Genomic DNA, 23,249 nt, shown 5'->3' with positions numbered 1-23,249 from the left:
TACCCCTGACTAGAACCCATGGGAATCCATACCTTAGAGCTGGGAGAAGGGATGTCCTACCCAGGCTGCAGTGTAATAATTAAGGCATTAAAGGAGCTGGCTGGACACAAATGAGACCATTTGTTGGATCCCTACAATGTGCTGATCACACACAAATGTTATCTCGATGCCTCATAACTATCCCTTTGTCTGATGAAGAAACTGGGATTCAGAGAGGTTGAGGCACCTGGTGACTTGAATGGAATCAGAATCCAAACCCAGGTCTGTCTTCTTCCAAAGGCTGTGTCCTTTCACCCAAAACAAAGGCCTAGATTCAGAAGAGACCCAGCTCGCTCTCATTCCACCCCGATGACATGCCAGGGGCCAAGATGTTCAAAGTGGAGCATGACTCACAGTCGCCAAAAAGTAGGAAACAACAAATGTCCATCGCTGAGGAGAGGATAAACAAAACGCGGTCCATCCGTACAACTCATACCATCAGCCATAGAGAGGAACGAGGCTCTGACACACCCTACAATGCGATGAACCTTGAACATGATGCTGAGTGACAGAAGTCAGACACGAGGGACCACGTATTACACGATTCATTCCATTTACATGAGAGGCCCAGTGTGGCCAGTCTATAGGGACAGAAAGTGGATGGGTGGCTGTCAGGGGCCAGAGGGATGAGGAAATGAGGAGTGACTGACAACAGATATGGGGTATCTTTGTGGGGTGATGGAAATGTTCTAGAACTAGATGGAGGTGTGTACAACGTGTCAGTGTGCATAGTGCCCCTGAAATTATAAAACAAACCAAGCGGTGGAGGATTCCTCGAAAAGGGATTTTCCTTGCTCCAGCCTCCCAGGCTGAGGCTCTTGTGTCACTTTCTCAAGTTCACTGCAGGCGGCTTCCCATGCTACCAGGTAAAAAGTAAAGGAGGTGAGGCCAGGCATAACGGCTCACACCTGTAATCCCAGCACTTTGGGAGGCTGAGGCGGAGGATCACCTGAGGTCAGGAGTTTGAGACCAGCGTGGCCAACATGGAGAAACCCCATCTCTACTAAAAATACAAAATTAGCCGGGTGTGGTGGTGCACGCCTATAGTCCCAGCTACTCAGGAGGCTGAGGCAGGAGAATTGCTTGGACCTGGGAGGTGGAGGTTACAGTGAGCCAAGATTACACCATCGCACTCCTGCCTGGGTGACAAGGGTGAAACTCAGTCTCAAAAAAAAAAAAAAAACGTAAAGGAGGCATTTTACATGCATCTTTTGCACTAAGTACTCTCAGCTCCCCTGTAATTGGGGAATGCTATTAACCCCATTTTACAGTGAAGAAAACTGAGGCTCAAAGAGAAATTAAGGAACTTGCCCATGAGCCCACAGCCAGTCTATGGGAGAGCCAGGACTTGGGCCTAGGCCTGTCTGATTCCAAAGTATTGCTCTAAACTCTTCATTGTAGTAAAGCAACGTCCAGGTTGCATGGGATTTTCTCCTTCCAGGATGCTAGTTCAGTGGCACGGCAGCTCAGAAGGCCACATAGGCTGGAAGCTTCCATGTCTCCCAGCCTCTGCCCTCCCTCAGCAGGAACGAAGGACTGGTGCTGGAAGGGAAGAGCCCTGTGCTGAGGATGTCCCAGGCCCGTCCACCACATCCCTCCAGGACACTCAGCTCTGTTATGACTCGGCTGTGTGGCATTCGTTAGGCCTCATTTTGCTGACCTTAATAAGTGACCAACAGCAGAGATCAGTGGTCCTCTACAGAGGCTGTGCTACCCCCGGGGGCCTTCTGGAAGTTTTCAGGGGTACAACAAGTGGGACAGTCCCCCAGATGAAGAACTCCCCCAATCCCTCTGCTTTTCCATGTCCCACTAGGCCCTGGTAAATGAAAAATCCTCTTGTAAAACATGGGTCTAGAATCAAACTCTGGGTGTGTCTGTTTTTTGCATCATTGTCATATACATTAGATATTCTGGGAATGCAACCACTGTGTGATCAGGGGAGAACTCCCTCTGGAGTTGTCCAGGATTTGGGAAAATCCCATCACCAGCAGCAGTACCTTCATGGTCTTTGAGCCTCCACATGACACACCTGTGTCCACGCGCACCTGTGGCTGTCATGTTTACGTGACTGTCTGGCTAGGTACAAGCATCAGGCCACTTCATCGTGTCACCTGATATGGCCAGACCCGAACATTCACCTTGTAAAATCCACATTATTTTATTATAATTGACTATCCTTTTGCAATTTTTCTCTATGTTACAGTCAGGGCATTATATTTATTTCTTTTTCTTTTTGCAATTGGTTTGTAGGTGGGCTAGATTTTCTATGAATTTCATTTCAGAATAATAAAAGAAGCATTACAAAATATTCATTGCTAAAAAAACAGTGTTGGTCGTGTGTGATGGCTCACATCTGTAATCCCAACACTTTGGGAGGCCAAGGCAGGTGGATCCCTTGAGCCCAGAAGTTTGAGACCAGCCTGGGCGACAACAGCAAGACCCCATCTCTAAGAAAAAAATTTAAAAAATTAGCCTGGCATAGTGGTGCACACCTATAGTTCCAGCCACTCGAGAGGCTAAGGCAGGAGGATTGCTTGAGCCCAGGAGTTCAAGGCTATAGTGAGCCATGGTCCCACTACTGCACTCCAGCCTGGGTAACCGTGTGAGACCCTATCTCAAAAAGAAATGTGTTAAGGCTGATACGGTTCTGGGAAACACTGAGATATATGATTTCTTAAGATCCCTTCCAGTTTTTAAATAATTAAACCTGACCTCATAAAACTTTTTCCATAATTCTAGTAAAACCAACTGCATGGTGCCTTTTAAACAATCCCCAGAGCATCGTTGCACTACTGTGACCCAAGTGTGCCCAGAGGCCGATTACAATTAACAAACCCTGAAGACTCTTAAGAGGCTTCCTTCTGGTCCTTGGTAGAACAATCTCTTCTGTGACGTTCAATGACAACATCTTTGCCTTGTTTATTTCCTTTTCACCTTAACAAAGAGAAGAGCTAATGCCCTAAACTCAAACTTTCTTATGCTGTCTTTGTGCTTTGACAAGTTCAGTGCTTAACTAGAATATTTTTGTTTTTGTTTTCACTGAAAAGAAAAAAAAAGAATAAATAGAACTCCAAGGAACTTTGGTAACATATTTTTATGTGCTGGAGTGAGTTCATGCCATGTGACATTCCTTTCTATTAATTATTTCTCCTGGGTTTATCTTTCCCTCATCTCTTCTCTAACTGATAATATTCTAACAGCAGCCCACAGGACATTCTGGATGGGTGCCACCTTTTCTGTCTGCACAGAACAGACTGTTCACAATGGCTGGTGTTGGAGATGCCTTGCAGAACCGACAGATGAGCCAGGGAGTAAAAAAAAGCAAAAAAGAGAAAGTGGAGAACAGAGTCAACCAAAACCAGGCAGGGAGCACTGCAGTACCGAGGTGTTTGGGGCTGAAAGATATCCCCCAAAAATGCATGTCCACCTGAAACCTCAGAATGTTGCCTCATTTGGAAATAGGGTCTTTGTAGGTGTAGTTAGTTAAAAATTATGTTCCACTGGAATAGGGTGGAGCTTAAATACAATGACAGTGTCTTGAAAAGAAGAGGACACAGAGACACACAGAGGGGAAGGCGCATGAAGATGGAGGAAGAGATGCCTCTATGAAACAAGGAAAGCGCAGGAATGCCCAAAGCCCACAGAAGCTGGGAGAGGCTACAAAGGTCCTGGCACAGAGCCTTAGGAGTGAGCATGGTCCTTTTAATGCCACACTTGTGTCCCGCAGCACTGTGGGAGAATAAATGCTTATTCTTTTAAGTGACTTAGCGGCTGAGCATTTGCTATGCAGCAATTAAATCACTTGAAATCCCTAGGTTGAAGACAGTTACCCGCCTTCCCACGGGTACTAAAGCACTCCTAACTGTGGCCAAGGTACAAAACCAACCTACCTGTCCGTACACAGCTTCAGGGATGAAGAAACTGCCATACAGATACACCACAGAATATGTTTCAGCCATAAAGCTTTGGGAAATCCTGCCATCTGCAGCCACATGAAGAAACCTGGAGAACATCAGGTCCAACAAATGAGCCTGGTAGAGAAAGTCCCATGCCACGTGATCTCAGACATGTAGACTGAAAAAAGCTTTATCTCCTAGAAGTAGAAAGTTCAATAGGGATTACCAGAGGCTGCTGGGGAGGTGGAGAGGGTCTGGGAAGGAATCAGTAACGGGTACAAAGTTACTCTTAGATGACAGTAATCAATTCTGGTCTTCTATTCTACAGCAGAGTGACTAGCCTTAATAAAAATGTATCATATATTTCAAAGTAGCTAGAAGGAAAGATTCTGAATGTTGTCACCACTCAAAAAGTAGTAACTATGAGGTGAAGAGATGCTAAATAACCTGATTTTTTCATTACTCAACATATACATGTATCGAAATCTTCCTTGTACCCTCTACTTATATACACTTAGTATACGGCAAATAGTGTTTTAAGAAATACAAAGAAACAATGCCAAAATTTATGTGGAAATATGAAACACCCTGAATTTCTAAAGCAATCCTGAGAAATACAAACCATATGGGCTGCATCACATTCCCTGAGTTCTAATTAAACGAAAATCCCTAGTTAACCAACCCATATGTTACTGGCATACACAGAGAAACACAGACCAGTGAGCAAAATGAGGGCGCTCAATAATAAACACAAATTTACACAGAGTGAACACATTTTTCGAAACACCACCAAAACAACACAATGGGGAAGGTTTCCAAAACTAGATATCCATATGCAAAAGAATAATACAGGACTCTTGTGGTACTAAATAATACAGGACTCTTGTGGTACCAAAAAAAAAAAACACTTTAACTCAAAAGGATTAAATATTATTCACAAAACTTGCAACCATAAATCTCTTCTAAACACAACCTCGAGTGTGTGTATATTTAGGGAAACTTGGATGTATGCTCACGGTTTGCAAAAAGTGTGGTACTAAATAATACAAATAGTGTGTACTAAATAATAAAAAATATTTTTATTTTGTATTATTTTGTATTTATACTAAATAATACAAAATATATTTAGTGTACTAAATAATACAAAAACTGTGGTACTAAATAATACAGAAATAATTCACAAAACTTGCAACCATAAAGCTCTTATAAACACAACCTCGAGTGTGTGTATATTTAGGGAAACTTGGATGTATGCTCATGGTTTGCAAAAAGTAACAAAAATACAAGGGAAAAATCACTGACAATGGACTGCTTTGGCAGTGATTTTTTTTTTCTTGATTAGTAACCAATAGCACACTAACCAAGAAATTATACTCATGTGGGACCGCATCAAACTGAAGAATTTGTGCCCAAAAAAGGAAAGAAACAACGAACAAAATGAAAAGGCATACTAAAACTTATAAGAAAAGTTTGGGCAAACATACAGTGGATAACAGGTTACTTTTGAAAAGGCACAAGCCAGTAACACTAACAGCTGGCAAAACACCAAAACAACAGAGAAATAACCAGACCAAAATTGGGCAAATAACCTGAGTAGATATTTGTGCAAAGAAGACAGAAAACAGATTCAACATTTATAAAAACGTGGTTAACATTACTACTCATGAGAAAAATGTAGATCAAAACCACACTCAGATCTTATCTCACTCCAACTAGAATGAACATCACAAAAAGATTAAAATATTTAAAAAGAAAATTCCTGGTATGAATTTCCAGAAAGGGGGACTGTTTGTGGAAATGTAAATTGGTATTAACACTATAAAAAACAGTTGGGGGTCCTGCAAACAATAGGAAAAAAAAGAAATACCATACCATCTAGCAGTCCCACTACTGGCTATACATTCAACCTACCTGTTCACCCACAGATAAAGAGATCAAGAAACTCTCACATACGTACACTGGGGAATATTCTTCAGCTATCAGAATAATCAAACAGTGTCATTTAGAGCAACCCAGATGAACCTGGAAAACATTATGTTAAATGTGATGAGCTAGGCCTAGAAAGACAAACACTGCATGATACCACTCATGTGAAATCTTAAGATGTTTATCTTAAAGAAGTAGAAAGCACAATATTGGTTACCAGAGTCTGGGAGACAGAAGGGGAATGGAGAAGGATTGGTTATGGAAACAAAGTTATCTTAACATTAAAGGAATAAATCTGAGTGTTCTCCTCAGCCTGGTGACTGGACTTAACCGTATTACATTTTCCTAAAGAGCAAGGAGAATTTTGAATGTTCTCTTTACATAAAAATAATACCTGTATGAGGGAATAGAGATCCTAAGTACCCTGATTTGATCATTACCCAATTTATATGTATAAAAACGTACCCCTAATTATGGCCCTTTATGTTGTAAAAAAATTAACAGAAATAAATACATAGTGCTAAAAATCACAGGGAACCACAAAAGCAATGAATATCTAAAGGAATCCTGAGAAATACAATCAAAGTGAGAACCCACAATCCTTGATATCAAATTAAATTGCCAAGTTGTAGTTATGCAGTAGATATATGGTACTTGCATAAAAAGAAATACCTAGAACTATGGACAAAAACAGGGAGGACAAAAACAACACAAATATGGACACAGTCAACTGACTTTGATAAAGAACACCACAACGTGGAAGGCAGAGTCTGATCAATGAATACCTTTGAGAAAAATGATATCCGGATGCAAAAGCCAGAAACAGGACCCTTATTTTACACGATGTATGAAAATCAACCGCCCCCCCCCATCAACTGAAGGCCAAAACAACATACCATAAACCACAAAATGTTTTTAAGTAAAACACAGGTTGAGCATATATTTTGGCTCACTTGAATCTCTGCTAACCTTTGCAAACAGGAAAAGAAACAAACACCCTAGAAGAAAAACTTCATTGACAATTAAATGCTTTGTTACTGATACATATTTTCTAATATGGGTGACCATTATGACACGCATAAAACGCAAAAAAAAAAAAACATATGGGACTATTTCAACGTGAAAAGTTTCTGCATAGCAAAGAAAACTACTTTCCAAATAAAAAAGCATCCCATAGATTACGCAAACATTTCAGGCAATCATGTAATTCACGAGGAGTTGTCAACTAACGTGTACACAAAAATCACTACAAAGTAGAAAAAGAATCCAATCTAATATTTCGCAAATAACCTGAACAGACAATTCTGCACAGATATAAAATTGAACAACAGATAAGAGATAAGGTCCTCAAAATTAACTATTCATTAGAATACTGTAATTCAAAACCACACGCAGATAATCTCACGCTTATTGAATATTCCTAGAAAATTTTTTTAAAAATAGGAGGGGCTGGGAGCCGTGGCTCACGCCTGTAATCCCAGCACTTTGGGAGGCCAAGGCGGGCGGATCACCTGAGGTCACGAGTTTCAGACCAGCCTGACAAATATCGTAAAACCCCGTCTCTACTAAAAATAAAAATATAAAAATTAGCCGGGCGTGGTGGCGGGCGCCTGTAGTCCCAGCTACACAGGAGGCTGAGACAGGAGAATTCCTTGAAACCGGGAGGTGGAGGTTGCAGTGAACCGAGATGGCGCCACTGCATTCCAGCCTTGGAGACAGAGCGAGACTCCATCTCAAAATAACAAAAACAAAAACAAATTGGAATGGGGGTTTGGTTTTGGAGAAAGGGGAACTCACACACTGTAGGTGGAAATGAAAATTAGGGTACACACCATGGAAAACAGTTAAATAGCTGGAAACTCCTCAAAGAATTGAAACTACAGATGTCCCCTGCTCTAGCGAGGTCTCTTTCTAAAGGTCCTGAGGCATAAAAAATAAACCTACACCCCAGCTCAGAGGCCCGTGGGGCTCGGAAGGACCCAGCCCAGCGCTTCACCGCCGGCTCTGGGCCAGGGCGCTCCTATAGGCTGGACGCGGGTCGGACAGGGGCATAGCCTTCCCGGTGGGGGTGCGGACGCTGCCGAGGCCAGGATCCCACAACCACCCCAACGCTGATGACTCGGGCCCAGATGCCCACTTAGAAGTCAGGGTCCGAAAGCAGGGAGCGGCCGAGAAGGAGTAGGGAGACCCAGAGGGTTCCAGGTGGGGTTCATCCCCCTCCACTTACCGCCGAAGCCTGCCACCTCCTCCACCAACAAACGGAAGCCACCACATCTTCTCCGAGACTCGCTCTGACCATGCCGCCGATGCTGCCCGGGCCTCGCACGAAGCGCAGTCTCGGCTTCCGTCGGGGCCTGCGTGCTGGCAGCGTCCCTGGCGCCAGGCTGAAGCACCACCCCCTCTTAAAGGGGCCGCGGCTGGGACTGGGCAGAAGCAGCTTCGGGTTGCACAGGCTGAGCGTCTGCCCAGCCCCAGGGGTGGACGAAAGGCCCCCAGTCTCTCATCCTCCCGGGCATTAGGGCCCTGGAGGTCGCAGAAGCCCCTCCTGTGACCCCAGCCACTAAATTGGCTCCCTTTGCCTGAGGAGTGCCCGGGACCTGCCCCTGCCCTCCTCGGGACCTCAGCTTCACATCCGCAAAGAAAGCGGCCTGGTTGGAGCTCTGGGGTCCCTCAAGCTCGGCGCCTCAGGATCCAGGGTGGGCTCCCCTGCCCCTCTGCAGAGGGGGCCCAATAGCCACGGAAAGCTGGGGGCTGGACAGTCACAAGGGCAGCAGGACGTCCTTGGCCTCACCGTCTACATTCGTCCTGTGGGAGCCCGGGGCTGTCGCTAGGGCCCAGACTCCTGCGGCCTCACCAGGGCTGCCTGGGTCACCGGGCTCCCCAGGAGGCAGGCAGGGACCCTGGGGTCCAGCGCTGCCCCCACCTCAACTCCATTCTGCGTCAGCGTCTGTGAGGGGGTCCTGCGGACTGGACCCAGACCCACTCCTTCCCGGGGAGCGGGACCCGCATCGGTCTCTGTGATACCCACGGGAGGGGCCGTGCTGACCTCTCCCGGGGATCTGGGGGCGAGGTGGGGGAATCTCGGCCACCTCTTGAAGCTCGCTGAGCCCTCCACCCCAGAGAGCGCTCAGGAGCAAAGGAAAGGACGGAGAGCCCACACATTTTCTATCTTTCATTTCCGTTTTTTCTTTTTTCCCCACTCCAAAATGAAAGACATGTGTAGCTTTGTCCCCTGTACACCATCCATTCCCCAGGGCCGCTGTGCGGATCCAGACCACTGGTTGCCTCTAGGGTCCTGGGCGCCCGGCGGTCCGCATGCAGCCCGGGGCCTGCCCAGGTGAGGTCTGCGGCCGCCACAGCGCTGAGGTCCCGCCTGGCCGGGGCGCACGGGCCGCTGGGGATGCTGGCTGCGAGGCTCTGGGGAGGTGGAGCGGGAGGTTGCCCCAGGCCCTGGCTGCAGAGCTCTTGATGTCACGCCTGACACCCTCCATCCACCGCCTCGGGGCAGCGCTTCAGAGCCCCGGCAGCGGCAAGAAGTCGATCACTTCGTTCTTCATTCGTTGGAAAAATGGAAAAGCACATTATAATCCCTGGAACAACCACTTCAGAGATAGAGCAAAACATTAAAATAGGATTGTAAATGACACACTGAAATAAGTTTATTTTAAAAATGGTAGTCAGTGGAAAAACAGGATCAGAAGACAGGAGAGACAGGGAAAACAAGTAAGTTATCTGACTGAAACAGAATTAGAAACTAACAACAGTAAGAAATATTGGACATCTGAAAATATGTGAAAATTTAACAACCCACCTCTAAATCATTGGATCAAAAAAAATCACAAGATAAATTGGAAAGTATTTTGAGCTGCACCCCATTTTGGGTAACAGACTGAGACATTGTTTCTAAGAAAACAAAACAAACTTCAAAAAGCTATAAAATTAAATGCCAACTTTCCCCTTTACCCAAACTCTCCGTGGCTCTCCTTTGCCCTCAGAGTCAAGCCCATGCTTCTCACTGTGGGTTCCAGGACGTAGGTGGCCTGACCAGTGCACACCGTATCACAATCCCCTCCTCTGCCCACTTGCTCACGCTGTCCAGTCACACACACTCTTTATTTTTCCAAATGCCAAGCTCCTGATCACCGCTGGGCCTTTGCCACTGCAGTTCCGCCTGCCAGGACCAGTCTTTCCCTAGACCTTCCCATTCCTGCCTCTTCCTGGCTTGGCTGCCTCTTTCTGGTGCTTCAGGACTCAGATCAAATGTCACCTCTTCAGAGAGGACTTCATTGAAATCTCTGCCTAACACAGCCCGTATCAAGGTCAACACTTTTCTCTTTTTAGACTTAGGTTTTGATATAAAGAAGTTTCATAAAAATGACTTGGGCAGCTATCATCTGTTTAAAAGGTCTGACTTTGTTGAAATAATTTGGGCTTTCCTGTTCTTTGAGTTTTGATAAAACAACTGTAAAACCATCTGCCTTTTTAAAAAAAATTGAGATTGATGTATACTTTCTGTTATTACTATTTTTTTACATTCTGTCTCCCAGGCTGGAACACAGTTGCTCATAGCTCATTGCAGCCTCAAATTACCTTGCCTTTGTAACAGTAGGTCCTCATTCACCTTTCTCATCTACAGATGTTGGTTTACTTAAGCTTTCTAATTACTTGGAGGTCAGCTTAGCTCAGTGGTTAGCACAAGTTGCTAATAAATGCTCAAGTATGAGGGTGCAAAGAAAGGGGTAAGGAGGTGCAAGACTCTTGACTTCAAATGCCCAGTCCCCTACTCATCTGCTCAGGCCCCTGTCTAGCCTCTGTATCTAAGCCAAACTACACGCCTCCTCCCCTGAGAAGCCCTCTTGGATTTCTCCTGTCCCATCTTCCCTGCTCTATCCTCAGGTGAGTGGATCCACCCATCTGCCTCTGTGCTGGGCAGATGCCACTGCTCTCTGCTTTCTGGCTGGACAAGGCAAGGGGGCAGGTGGGTGTGTAGAAGTCCCCCTAAACCTTGGCCTTTGCCTCATGCCTGGCACATTCAACCTTTGCTGACACTCCACAGAAATACCAACCTCACCAACATCTGCAGAATGGGCCGCCGGAGTCTGTCTGGAGCTTGGGTGGGATTGTCACTTGACTACAAATACACACACATACACCCTAGGCTTCCAGGTCTGCATTCCTTGGCTGGCTCTTCACACTTGAGTCCAAGACAGGTCAATGGTTAGTGGCTGGATTTGCAAGCATGTGTGTTTCTGGGCAGGATATCAGCTGGGGCAGTCTGAGAGGAAGCTGTCAAGGGAAGCTAAAGAGGAGGGAGTCAGTCACGTCTCTCTTCACCTGTTGCACTCTCTAAATTTTACTGTCCACTCCTAGGCCTGATCTAGAGGGCTGTCTAGTCTAGGGGAGACAAAGTTGGATATATCTACTGCCAGCCCCATGGGGTCAGAACTACAGGGGAAGGATGGGGACTGTGGGATTCCAGAGGAACAACAGGGAGGGCTTCTTGGAGGAATGCTTGTTCTTGAGCTGAGTTTTTTTTTTCTCTGTAGCTCAGTCTGAAATGCAGTGGCACAATCACTGCTCACTGCAGCCTTGACCTTCCGTGCTCAATTGATCCTCCTACTTCAGGGTGGGACTACAGGCACATGCCACCACACACAGCTAATTTTTGTATTTTTTGCAGAGATGGGTTTACATCATGTTGTTCAGGCTGGTCTCAAACTCCTGGGTTCAAGTAATCCTCCTGTCTTGGCCTCTCAGAGTGCTGGAATTACAGGCATGAACCACCTCATCTGACCTGAGCTGAGTTCTGAAGTGTGAATAGGAGTTGGCTATGTGAAGAAGGGAAAAAAGGACCTTCTAGACAGAAATATTTGTCAAAGATAGAGAGAAGTAGGCAGGAGCTGATTAGGGCAAGGTGTTTGAATGTCAGGCTGGATGCAGAAATTTTCTCACAAGGCCAATGTGGAACCATGGAGAATGTGTGAGCAAGGGAGGCCATGATTAGAGCTTGATCTCTCAGGGGCAGAGTGGGGGACAGCTTGGTTCTTTGGTGATGGGATCAGGAGAGTTCCAGTGTCATGAGGGGTCAGGAGAGTTAAGCCCCGCATCAACTCATCTGCACCTGTCACCTCGCACCAGAGTTGGTGGGGGACCTCCTGATGTTCTGGAGGGCCAAATAAGCCGTGGGATCCAGTGACTTACAGTGTGAGGTACAGACCAGCACAGAGAGGGTACCGCCCCAGGCTCTGCTCAGATGGACACAGCCCTGACCTCATCTCCAGCCTCCTGCCATCTCCACCCCAGCCCTGAAAGTCCTGCTTTCCATGGTAGCCATGAGCTGCGTGTTAAAATGATAAATCAGCCCCATCCCTTCTCTCCTCAAAACCCTCTCATAGCTCGTCTTTTCTCTTAGACTAAAACCCAGAGCCTCCTGCAGCTCAGAAGGCCCAGTGTGGCCCAGCCTCTGTGGCCTCTTGCCCTCCCCACCCACTCCAACCTCACTGCTGTTTCTCTCCCCCTTGGGATCCTTGTACCTGCTGTTTCTTCTGCATGGAATTCACTTCCTGTCTCAGCTCTAGGACATCAGTCCAGAAAGACCCCCAACTTCCTGCCTCGCGGGGTTCCCCTGTCATGTGACCTCTGCACTAGCCATAGTGTCCCTATAACTAAAATTGGGACAGATTGAGAAGGGGCTTAGTTGAGCCTTCTATGCTCAAGAGACTCAGGCCCAAGCTCAGCCCCAGTCCCTGCTCTCATGAGACCACAGGCATAGGGGTCATTTGGAGGATTATCTTGGCACTGGGTCCTGTGGGATGGTGTCACCTCCAGCCTCCAGGGACTCATCCTAGCCATGGGAATGTGTCCAATTCCTGCCCAGGATTAAAATTAGCCCTGGAGATTACATTTAGTAAGTCAAGCTGGAGGTCAGGGGCTGGAGCCCACAGCCTGGGCTCTGCAGAGCTGTGGCGGCTCAGAGACTCAGCCCAGAGAACATGGAGGTATGCTTAGGGTCACACAGTGGGCCACAAGTGCCACCTGAGGTGTCAGATACTTGTGGGCCTGGGACACCTGGATGATGAAGGGTCCAGCATGGGCTGGAGCAGTGCCAGGGATTGGGGTTCTGAGAAGCATCTGTGGCCACTCCCAGAGAATGACCTGAATTTCCTGAGAGTTTATTGCCAGGCCTTGTGGTGGGCGCTTGGCATTTCATGCCTGCCATAGAGGTCTGTTACCTGTCCCATTCACAGAACAGCACATAGAGGCCTAGAAATCAGCCTCCTGTGCTGAGAGCCACCTCAAGGGTCATAGAAGAGGCTGGGACCCAAGCATAGGCCCATGTGACTCTGGGGAACCACTCATCTGAAGCCTCAAGTCATCTGTGACATGGCAGAGGCTGGGAGGTAGAGTGTATTCACACGGTTGGCAGAGTGGGGATGTTCCCTGGGGGTCTCAGGGGCCTGGGATGGCATGTACCCTAAAATTTAAAGTATAATTTAAAAAAAAATAGTGGGGGATTTGAACATCCCACTGACAGCTTTAGACAGATCAATCATTGTGATGAAAACTAACAAAGAAATTCTCTTTTTTAAAATGTATTATTATTATTATTATTATACTTTTCTAAGTTTTAGGGTACATGTGCACAACGTGCAGGTTTGTTACATATGTATACATGTGGCATGTTGGTGTGCTGCACCCATTAACTTGTCATTTAGCATTAGATATATCTCCTAATGCTATCCCTCCCCCCTCCCCCACCCCACAACAGTCCCCGGTGTGTGATGTTCCCCTTCCTGTGTCCATGTGTTCTTATTGTTCAATTCCCACCTATGAGTGAGAACATGTGGTGTTTGGTTTTTTGTCCTTATGATAGTTTGCTGAGAATGATGGTTTCCAGCTTCATCCATGTCCCTATAAAGGACATGAACTCATCATTTTTTATGGCTGCATAGTATTCCATGGTGTATATGTGCCACATTTCCTTCATCCAGTCTATCATTGTTGGACATTTGGGTTGGTTCCAAGTCTTTGCTATTGTGAATAGTGCCACAATTAACATATGTGTGCATGTGTCTTTATAGCAGCATGATTTATAATCCTTTGGGTATATATCCAGTAATGGGATGGCTGGGTCAAATGGTATTTCTAGTTCTAGATCCCTGAGGAATGGCCACACTGACTTCCACAATGGTTGAACTAGTTTCCTGTCCCACCAACAGTGTAAAAGTGTTCCTATTTCTCCACATCCTCTCCAGCACCTGTTGTTTCCTGACTTTTTAATGATCACCATTCTAACTGGTGTGAGATGGTATCTCATTGTGGTTTTGATTTGCATTTCTCTGATGGCCAGTGATGATGAGCATTTTTTCATGTGTTTTTTGGCTGCATAAATGTCTTCTTTTGACAAGTGTCTGTTCATATCCTTGGCCCACTTGTTGATGGGGTTGTTTGTTTTTTTTTGTAAATTTGTTGGAGTTCATTGTAGATTCTGGATATTAGCCTTTTGTCAGATGAGTAGGTTGCAAAAATTTTCTCCCATTCTGTAGGTTGCTTGTTCACTCTGATGGTGGTTTCTTTTGCTGTGCAGAAGTTCTTTAGTTTAATTAGATCCCATTTGTCAATTTTGGCTTTTGTTGCCATTGCTTTTGGTGTTTTAGACATGAAGTCCTTGCCCACGCCTATGTCCTGAATGGTATTGCCTAGGTTTTCTTCTAGGGTTTTTATGGTTTTAGGTCTAACATGTAAGTCTTTAATCCATCTTGAATTAATTTTTGTATAAGGTGTAAGGAAGGGATCCAGTTTCAGCTTTCTACATATGGCTAGCCAGTTTTCCCTGCACCATTTATTAAATAGGGAATCCTTTCCCCATTGCTTGTTTTTGTCAGGTTTGTCAAAGATCAGATGGTTGTAGATATGTGGCATTAATTCTGAGGGCTCTGTTCTGTTCCACTGGATTATATCTCTGTTTTGGTACCAGTACCGTGCTGTTTTGGTTACTGTAGCCTTGTAGTATAGTTTGAAGTCAGGTAGCGTGATGCTTCCAGCTTTGTTCTTTTGGCTTAAGATTGACTTGGCAATGCAGGCTCTTCTTTGGTTCCATATGAACTTTAAAGTAGATTTTTCCAATTCTGTGAAGAAAGTCATTGGTAGCTTGATGGGGATGGCATTGAATCTATAAATTACCTTGGGCAGTATGGCCATTTTCACGATATTGATTCTTCCTACCCATGAGCATGGAATGTTCTTCCATTTGTTTGTATCCTCTTTTATTTCATTGAGCAGTAGTTCGTAATTCTCTTTGAAGAGGTCCTTCACATCCCTTGTAAGTTGGATTCCTAGGTATTTTATTCTCTTTGAAGCAATTGTGAATGGGAGTTCACTCATGAATTGGCTCGCTGTTTGTCTTTTATTGGTGTATAAGAATGCTTGTGATTTTTGCACATTGATTTTGTATCCTGAGACTTTGCTGAAGTTGCTTATCAGTTTAAGGAGATTTTGGGCTGAGATGATGGGGTTTTCCAGATATACAGTCATGTCATCTGCAAACAGGGACAATTTGACTTCCTCTTTTCCTGATTGAATGCCCTTTATTTCTTTCTCCTGCCTGATTGCCCTGGCCAGAACTTGCAACACTATGTTGAATAAGAGTGGTGAGAGAGGGCATCCCTGTCTTGTGCCAGTTTTCAAAGGGAATGCTTCCAGTTTTTGTCCATTCAGTATGATATTGGCTGTGGGTTTGTCATAGATAGCTCTTATTATTTTGAGATACGTCCCATCAATAACTAATTTATTGAGAGTTTTTAGCATGAAACATTGTTGAATTTTTTCAAAGGCCTTTCCTGCATCTATTGAGATAATCATGTGGTTTTTTCATTGGTTCTGTATATATGCTGGATTATGTGTGTTGATTTGCATACGCTGAACCAGCCTTGCATCCCAGGGATGAAGCCAACTTGATCTTGGTCGATAAGCTTTTTGATGTGATGCTGGATTTGGTTGGCCAGTATTTTATTGAGGATTTTTGCATCGATGTTCATCAGGGATATTGGTCTAAAATTCTCTTTTTTTGTTGTGTCTCTGTCAGGCTTTGTTATCAGGATGATGCTGGCCTCATAAAATGAGTTAGGGAGGATTCCCTCTTTTTCTATTGATTGGAATAGTTTCAGAAGGAATGGTACCAGCTCCTCTTTGTACCTCTGGTAAAATTCGGCTGTGAATCCATCTGGTCCTGGACATTTTTTGGTTGGTAGGCTATTAATTATTGCCTCAATTTCAGAGCCTGTTATTGGTCTATTCAAGGATTCAAGTTCTTCCTTGTTTAGTCTTGTGAGGGTGTATGTGTCGAGGAATTTATCCATTTCTTCTAGATTTTCTAGTTTATTGCATAGAGGTGTTTATAGTATTCTCTGATGGTAGTTTGTATTTCTGTGGGATCGGTGGTGATATCCCCTTTATCATTTTTTATTGTGTTTATTTGATTCTTCTCTCTTTCCTTCTTTATTAGTGTTGCTAGTGGTCTATCTATTTTGTCGATCTTTGCAAAAAACTAGCTCCTGGATTCATTGATTTTTTGAAGGCTTTTTGTGTCTCTCTTTCCTTCAGTTCTGCTCTGATCTTAGTTATTTCTTGCCTTCTGCTAGCTTTTGAACGTGTTTGCTTTTGCTTCTCTAGTTCTTTTAATTGTGATGTTAGGGTATCGATTTTCAATCTTTCTTGATCTCTCTTGTGGACATTTAGTGCTATAAATTTCCCTCTACACACTGCTCTATATGTGTCCCAGAGATTCTGGTATGTTGTGTCTTTGTTCTCTTTGGTTTCAAAGAGCATCTTTATTTCTGCCTTCATTTCATTATGTACCCAGTAGTCATTCAGGAGCAGGTTGTTCAGTTTCCATGTAGTTGGGCCGTTTTGAGTGAGTTTCTTAATCCTGAGTTCTAATTTGATTGCACTGTTGTCTGAGAGACAGTTTGTTGTGATTTCTGTTCTTTTACATTTGGTGCGTAGTGCTTTCCTTCCAACTATGTGGTCAATTTAAGTATAAGTGAGATGGGGTGCTGAGAAGAATGTATATTCTGTTGATTTGGGGTACAGAGTTCTGTAGATGTCTGTTAGGTCCACTTGATGCAGAGCTGAGTTCAAATCCTGGATATCCTTGTTAACTTTCTGTCTCGTTGATCTGTCTAATGTTGACAATGGGGTGTTAAAGTCACCCATTATTATTGTGTGGGAGTCTAAGTCTCTTTGTACATCTCTAAGGATTGGCTTTGTGAATCTCTGTGCTCCTGTATTGGGTGCATATATATTTAGGATAGTTAGCTCTTCTTGTTGAATTGATCCCTTTACCATTATGTAATGGCCTTCTATGTCTCTTTTGATCTTTGTTGGCTTAAAGTCTGTTTTTCCTGAGACTAGGATTGCAACCCCTGCTTTTTTTTGTTTTCCATTTGCTTGGTAGATCTTCCTCCATCCCTTTATTTTGAACCTATATGTGTCTCTGCGTGTCAGATGGGTCTCCTGAATACAGCACACTGATGGGTCTTGACTCTTTATCCAATTTGCTAGTCTGTGTCTTTTAATTGGAACATTTAGCCCATTTACATTTAAGGTTAATATTGTTACGTGTGAATTTGATCCTGTCAGTATGATGTTAGCTGGTTATTTTGCCCATTAGTTGATGCAGTTTCTTCCTAGCATCGATGGTCTTTACAATTTGGCATGTTTTTGCAGTGGCTGGTACTGGTTGTTCTTTCCGTGTTTACTGCTTCCTTCAGGAGCTCTTGTAGAGCAGGCCTGGTGGTGAGAAAATCTCTCAGCATTTGCTTGTCTATAAAGGATTTTCTTTCTCCTTCACTTATGAAGCTTAGTTTGGCTGGATATGAAGTTTTGTGTTGAAAATTCTTTTCAGTAAGAATGTTGAATATTGGCCCCCACTCTCTTCTGGCTTGTAGAGTTTCTGCTGAGAGATCCGCTGTTAGTCTGATGGGCTTCCCTTTGTGCGTAACCCGACCTTTCCCTCTGGCTGCCCTTAACCTTTTTTCCTTCATTTCAACCTTGGTGAATCTGACAATTCTTTGTCTCAGGGTTGCTCTTCTCATAGAGTATCTTTGTGGTTTTCTCTGTATTTCCCGAATTTGAATGTTGGCCTGCCTTGCTAAGTTGTGGAAGTTTTCCTGGATAATATCCTGAAGAGTGTTTTCCAACTTAGTTCCATTCTCCCCGTCAATTTCAGGTACACCAATCATAAGTAGATTTGGTCTTTTCACATAGCCCCATATTTCTTGGAGGCTTTGTCCATTTCTTTTTACTCTCTTTTCTCTAAACTTCTCTTCTCACTTCATTTCATTCATTGACCTTCAATCACTGATCCCCTTTCTTCCACTTGATCAAATCGGCTACTGAAGCTTGTGCATGTGTCACGTAGTTCTTGTGCCATTGTTTTCACCTCCATTTGGTCATTTAAGGTCTTCTCTATGCTGTTTATTCCAGTTAGCCATTCATCTAATCTTTTTTCAAGGTTTTTAGCTTCTTTGCGATGGGTTCGAACATCCTCCTTTAGCTTGGAGAAGTTTGTTATTACCAACCTTCTGAAGCCTACTTCTGTCAACTCATCAAAGTCATTCTCCATCCAGCTTTGTTCCATTGCTGTGGAGGAGCTGTGACACTTTGGAGGAGAAGAGGTGCAGTGGTTTTTAGACTTTTCAGCTTCTCTGCTCTGGTTTCTCTCCATCTTTGTCATTTTATCTACCTTTGGTCTTTGATGATGGTGACCTACAGATGGGGTTTTGGTGTGGATGTCCTTTTTGTTGATGTTGATGCTATTGCTTTTGTTTGTTAGTTTTCCTTCTAACAGATTCCTCAGCTGCAGGTCTGTTGGAGTTTGCTGGAGGTCCCCTCCAGACCCTGTTTGCCTGGGTATCACTGGCAGAGGCTTCAGAACAGCAAATATTGCAGAACAGCAAATGTTGCTGCCTGATCCTTCCTCTGGAAGCTCTGTCTCAGAGGGGCACCTGGCTGTATGAGGTGTCAGTTGACCCCTACTGGGAGGTGTCTTTCAGTTAGGCTACTTGGGGGTCAGGGACACACTTGAGGAGGCAGTCTGTCCATTCTCAGAGCTTAAACTCCATTCTGTGGGAACCACTGCTCTCTTCAGAGCTGTCAGACAGGGAAGTTTAAGGCTGTAGAAACTTCTGCTGTAGAAAGTTTCTGCTGCCTTTTGTTCAGCTATGCCCTGCCCCTAGAGGTGGAGTCTACAGAGGCAGGCAGTCCTCGTTGAGTTGTGGTGGGCTCCATCCAGTTCAAGCTTCCTGGTGGCTTTGTTTACCTAGTCAATCCTCAGCAATGGTGGATGCCCCTCCCCCAGCCTGTCTGCTGCCTCCCAGTTAGATCTCAGACTGCTGCACTAGCAATGAGCAAGGCTCCATGGGCGTGTGATCCTCCGAGCCAGTTGCGGGATATAATCTCATTGTGTGCCATTTGCTAAGACTGTTGGAAAAGCACAGTATTAGGGTGGAAGTGTCCCAATTTTCCAGGTACCATCTGTCATGGCTTCCCTTGACTAGGAAAGGGAAATCCCCCAACCCCTTGTACTTCCTGGATGAGGTGATGCCCCACCCTGCTTCAGCTCACCCTCTCCGTGGGCTACACCCACTGTCCAACCAGTTCCAGGTACTTCAGTTGGAAATGCAGAAATCATCTGTCTTCTGTGTTGATAGTGCTGGAAGCTGTAGACCAGAGCTGTTCCTATTTGGCCATCTTGGTGCCTCCCCTTGTTTTTTTTTTTTTGTTTTTTTTTTTTCTGATTTCAACTTGACAGCAGAACTCAACCATGCTGATGGTGCAGACGCATGTTGGTGGGAACTTTTCATTGTTTGATTCTGACATTTATGATACATGGATTCACTTACTACAGTTTTGTAGAGAGAGTAATAACCATTTAATCACCTAGATGATATTTCCTTTATAAAATCAAACATATCTAGTGGTTTTAGAGCAATATTTTTTACCTCAGTCACTTGTGTTTATTAGACAAGAATACTAAGTGTCAAGATGTTTGCATTGCCTTTCATATTTTTATTTAGGGGACAGTGTAATGATAAATGACTTTAAATATATAACCAGACACACCTTCATACACCCCCAAATCTGTGCTAATTTACTGTTTTTTATATTTCATGCATGAAGCTAAATTGTTTTTACCCATGGATTAAAGCAAAATGATACAATGCTACCTGAATCCTGGCCAAATAACATGAAATGGCAACTGCAAAATTGTTCTGCAAAATTTTACAAGGTATTACGGTATTGAGGATATCCCAAGAAAACTTGAGAGGCATTATCTTTCTCATTGGAGACTGACATTCCTGTATCAAGTAAAGTCTCAGGAAAAAGAACCATGTGTGACTATTTTAATGCAACCTCTTGGTTGAAATAAAATGATTAAAAGTAGTGTTTATCTTGTTCATAACTGAGAGGCAAATATTAAAAATTTTGTTCTGAGATGAAGAGAGTTCACATGATAAGTCTCTGGGATGTGAACTAAACTGGGAAAGCACCAGGACCATTTCTAAGACATACAGTTAATTAGGGTTTGGATAAACAGAATAATGTTCCCCACTCCCTAAAAAAGATATTAGATACTGGAAATACATTACAATTCATGGCAAAGAGAATATAAGGTTGCAAATGGGATCAAAATTGCTGATATGCTGATGAAAAATAAGAAGACTATTATGACTATTATGAATTATCATGGTGGGCCCAGTAGAATCATGAGCATCAAAAACCATGGAAGAGTGAAGAATAAACCGTATCAAAGTGATAGATCATGAGAAAGACTCAATTGGATATATTTTTAATTGTTTGCTTTAGTGAGTCTTTCCACTTTAGCATACATTTTATTCAATTCAACTGTGCAAATGTGATTCATTTTATATGCCTGTCACTGAATTGGGTGCTAAAAATAAAATGAGAGAACACAAAATAACAAAAATTGATTTCTAAAGATGGAGGGCAAAGGGCATTAGGAATATAGATAGTGTGCACCCTATACAGGCATGACTGTAAATGTATTCATTATATATAGAGAGTAATAATTATATATATATATAATTATTTGGCTTAGAAAAGAGTGCAGGGGGTACATTATCAAGAATTTAGTGTCAAGGTTAATCAAGAATAAGTGAGTAAAATAAAAATAATAATGATGGTAATAATTTCAAACACTGAAGAAAGAACATTGATGATATGAAGTCATTTTTTTCAGATCTACAAAATATGTTTCTTCTATGCCATTAGGATGAACACAGTTTTCACTTATGTTATCTTTTAAAAATGCCTTTAATTGTCAAGTTAGCATTAGAGTCTTAGCCAACATCTTCCATCTTCTCTTCCACATTTTTACATTCTTTCAGGATCACAGGCCTAAGACCCATGACCTGGTCACTTGTCATTTGGCCTTTGTCCACCTAGTAATGCTCTTCACTGCAATGGAGTTTTTGTCTCCAGACATGTTTGAGTCACTGAATTTTCAGAATAACTTTAGATGTAAAGCTTTCTTTTTTTTTTTCTTTTTTTTTGGAGACAGAGTCTCACTCTGTTGCCCAGGCTGGAGTGCAGTGGCACGACCTCAGCTCACTGCAAGCTGCACCTCCCGGGTTCACGCCATTCTCCTGCCTCAGCCTCCCATGTGGCTGGGACTACAGGCACCTGCCACAACGCCCAGCTAATTTTTTTTTGTATTTTTTAGTAGAGACGGGGTTTCACCATGTTAGCCAGGATGGTCTCGATCTCCTGACCTCGTGATCCACCCGCCTCGGCCTCCCAAAGTGCTGGGATTACAGGCGTGAGCCACCGCGCCCAGCCTAAAGCTTTCTTCTATCTGCACAAGGTGATGAGAGGCCTCTCAATCTGCACCACCTGCCTCCTGAGCATGCTCCAGGCCATTACCATCAGCCCCAGCACCTCCTGGTTGGTGAGATTTAAACATAAATTTTACTAAATACGATATCCTGGGCTTATTCGTTTTTTGGTTTAGCAATTTGTCTTTCAGCAGTGACATGATAATCTACACTGTAGGTTATTCCAATGACCCAGATGATTTTGAATATCAGCAAATATTGCACATTTTTCCCAGTGAATGTCCTCATCAGGGCGCTATTTCTTATGCTGTCATTATCCAGAGATGCCTTCTTCATAGGAATCACGCTGCTCTCAAGTATATACATGGTCATTCTTTTGTCCAGGCATCAGAGGCACTCCCAGCACTTTCACAGCAGCAGCCTTATATTAAGGACCTCTCTAGTGAAAATGGCCACCAAGACCATCCTGATGCTGGTGAATTTCTTTGTGCTGATGTACTCAGTGGACTTCATCCTCTCATCATCCACAGTGCTGTTATGGGTAATTGGCCCTGTCACCTATGGTGTCCACAAGTTTGTGGTCAATGCCTATGCCACTGTCAGTCCTCTGGTGCTAATCAGATCTGATAAAAGAATTATCAATATTCTGCAAAAGTTGCAATGGAAGTGCCATCTATTTTTAACAAGTTGGTGATAAAATTTTCTAAAAATTATTTCTTTGTAATCAATTAAATTATACAAAAAGCACATAATTTTCTTTCTGATTTAAATAAAACATGTGAATTGTACTTTTATAATATCTCAATATCTTTTAATTTTTTGGTGCCAAGAACTGTGTGCTTTCCTCAGTTCAATGTCCACTATGATTTTGTATTCTCAAGGTCTGTCTCTCACCCCTTCATTTTAATTTTACCTTTATACAGGAAAATGTTATTTTCTTCTTGAGTACACTCTTACGCAGCTCCTATTGGCAAGCAAATCTCTTAGTTTTAATTTTTGAAATTATTTTAATTTTTCTTATTTATCAAAGATATTTAGCTATATTCAAATTCTAGCTTGAATAAAAAATTTTTAAGCATAATTTTAAAATTTGTTTTTAATTGAAAATAACATTGTGTAAGTTTATTATGTATGTTTTGAATTACATATAGATTATAAAATGATTAAATCTAGCTAATTAACAAATGCATGATCTAAAAGTTATTGTTTTTTATGGTGAAAACACTTAACATCAACTACCTTTTCATTTTTCAGGACTGCAATATATCATAATTAAGTATGGCTGCCGTGCTGCATAACAGATCTTGTAAAATATATTTCTTCTATCTAATAATAATTATGTTTTCTTTGACCAACATTTTTCCATCCTGTCCTCCCCACTAACCACCACAGGCTCTGGTAACCACCACTCTACTCTCTACTTCTAAGAGATAAGCTTGTTTAGATTCCACATTTAATAAATTCCTGTGTTATTTGTCTCTCTATGTCTGGCTTATTTCACTTAACATAATGTCCTTCAGGTTCATCTATG

General features: G+C 43.3%; 1 pseudogene; it reads left to right on the top strand.

Annotated features, from left to right (window-relative positions):
* The first annotated feature begins 21,175 nt into the window (after positions 1–21,175).
* Positions 21,176–22,412, top strand: LOC129529229 (putative vomeronasal receptor-like protein 4; annotated as a pseudogene).
* Positions 22,413–23,249: the final 837 nt, after the last annotated feature.

This window comes from Gorilla gorilla, chromosome 22 (genome assembly GCF_029281585.2).
Source record: "Gorilla gorilla gorilla isolate KB3781 chromosome 22, NHGRI_mGorGor1-v2.1_pri, whole genome shotgun sequence".
Lineage (NCBI taxonomy): Eukaryota > Metazoa > Chordata > Mammalia > Primates > Hominidae > Gorilla > Gorilla gorilla.
Note: the sequence above shows the minus strand (reverse complement) of the source record. Positions and strands in the feature narration are given on the sequence as shown.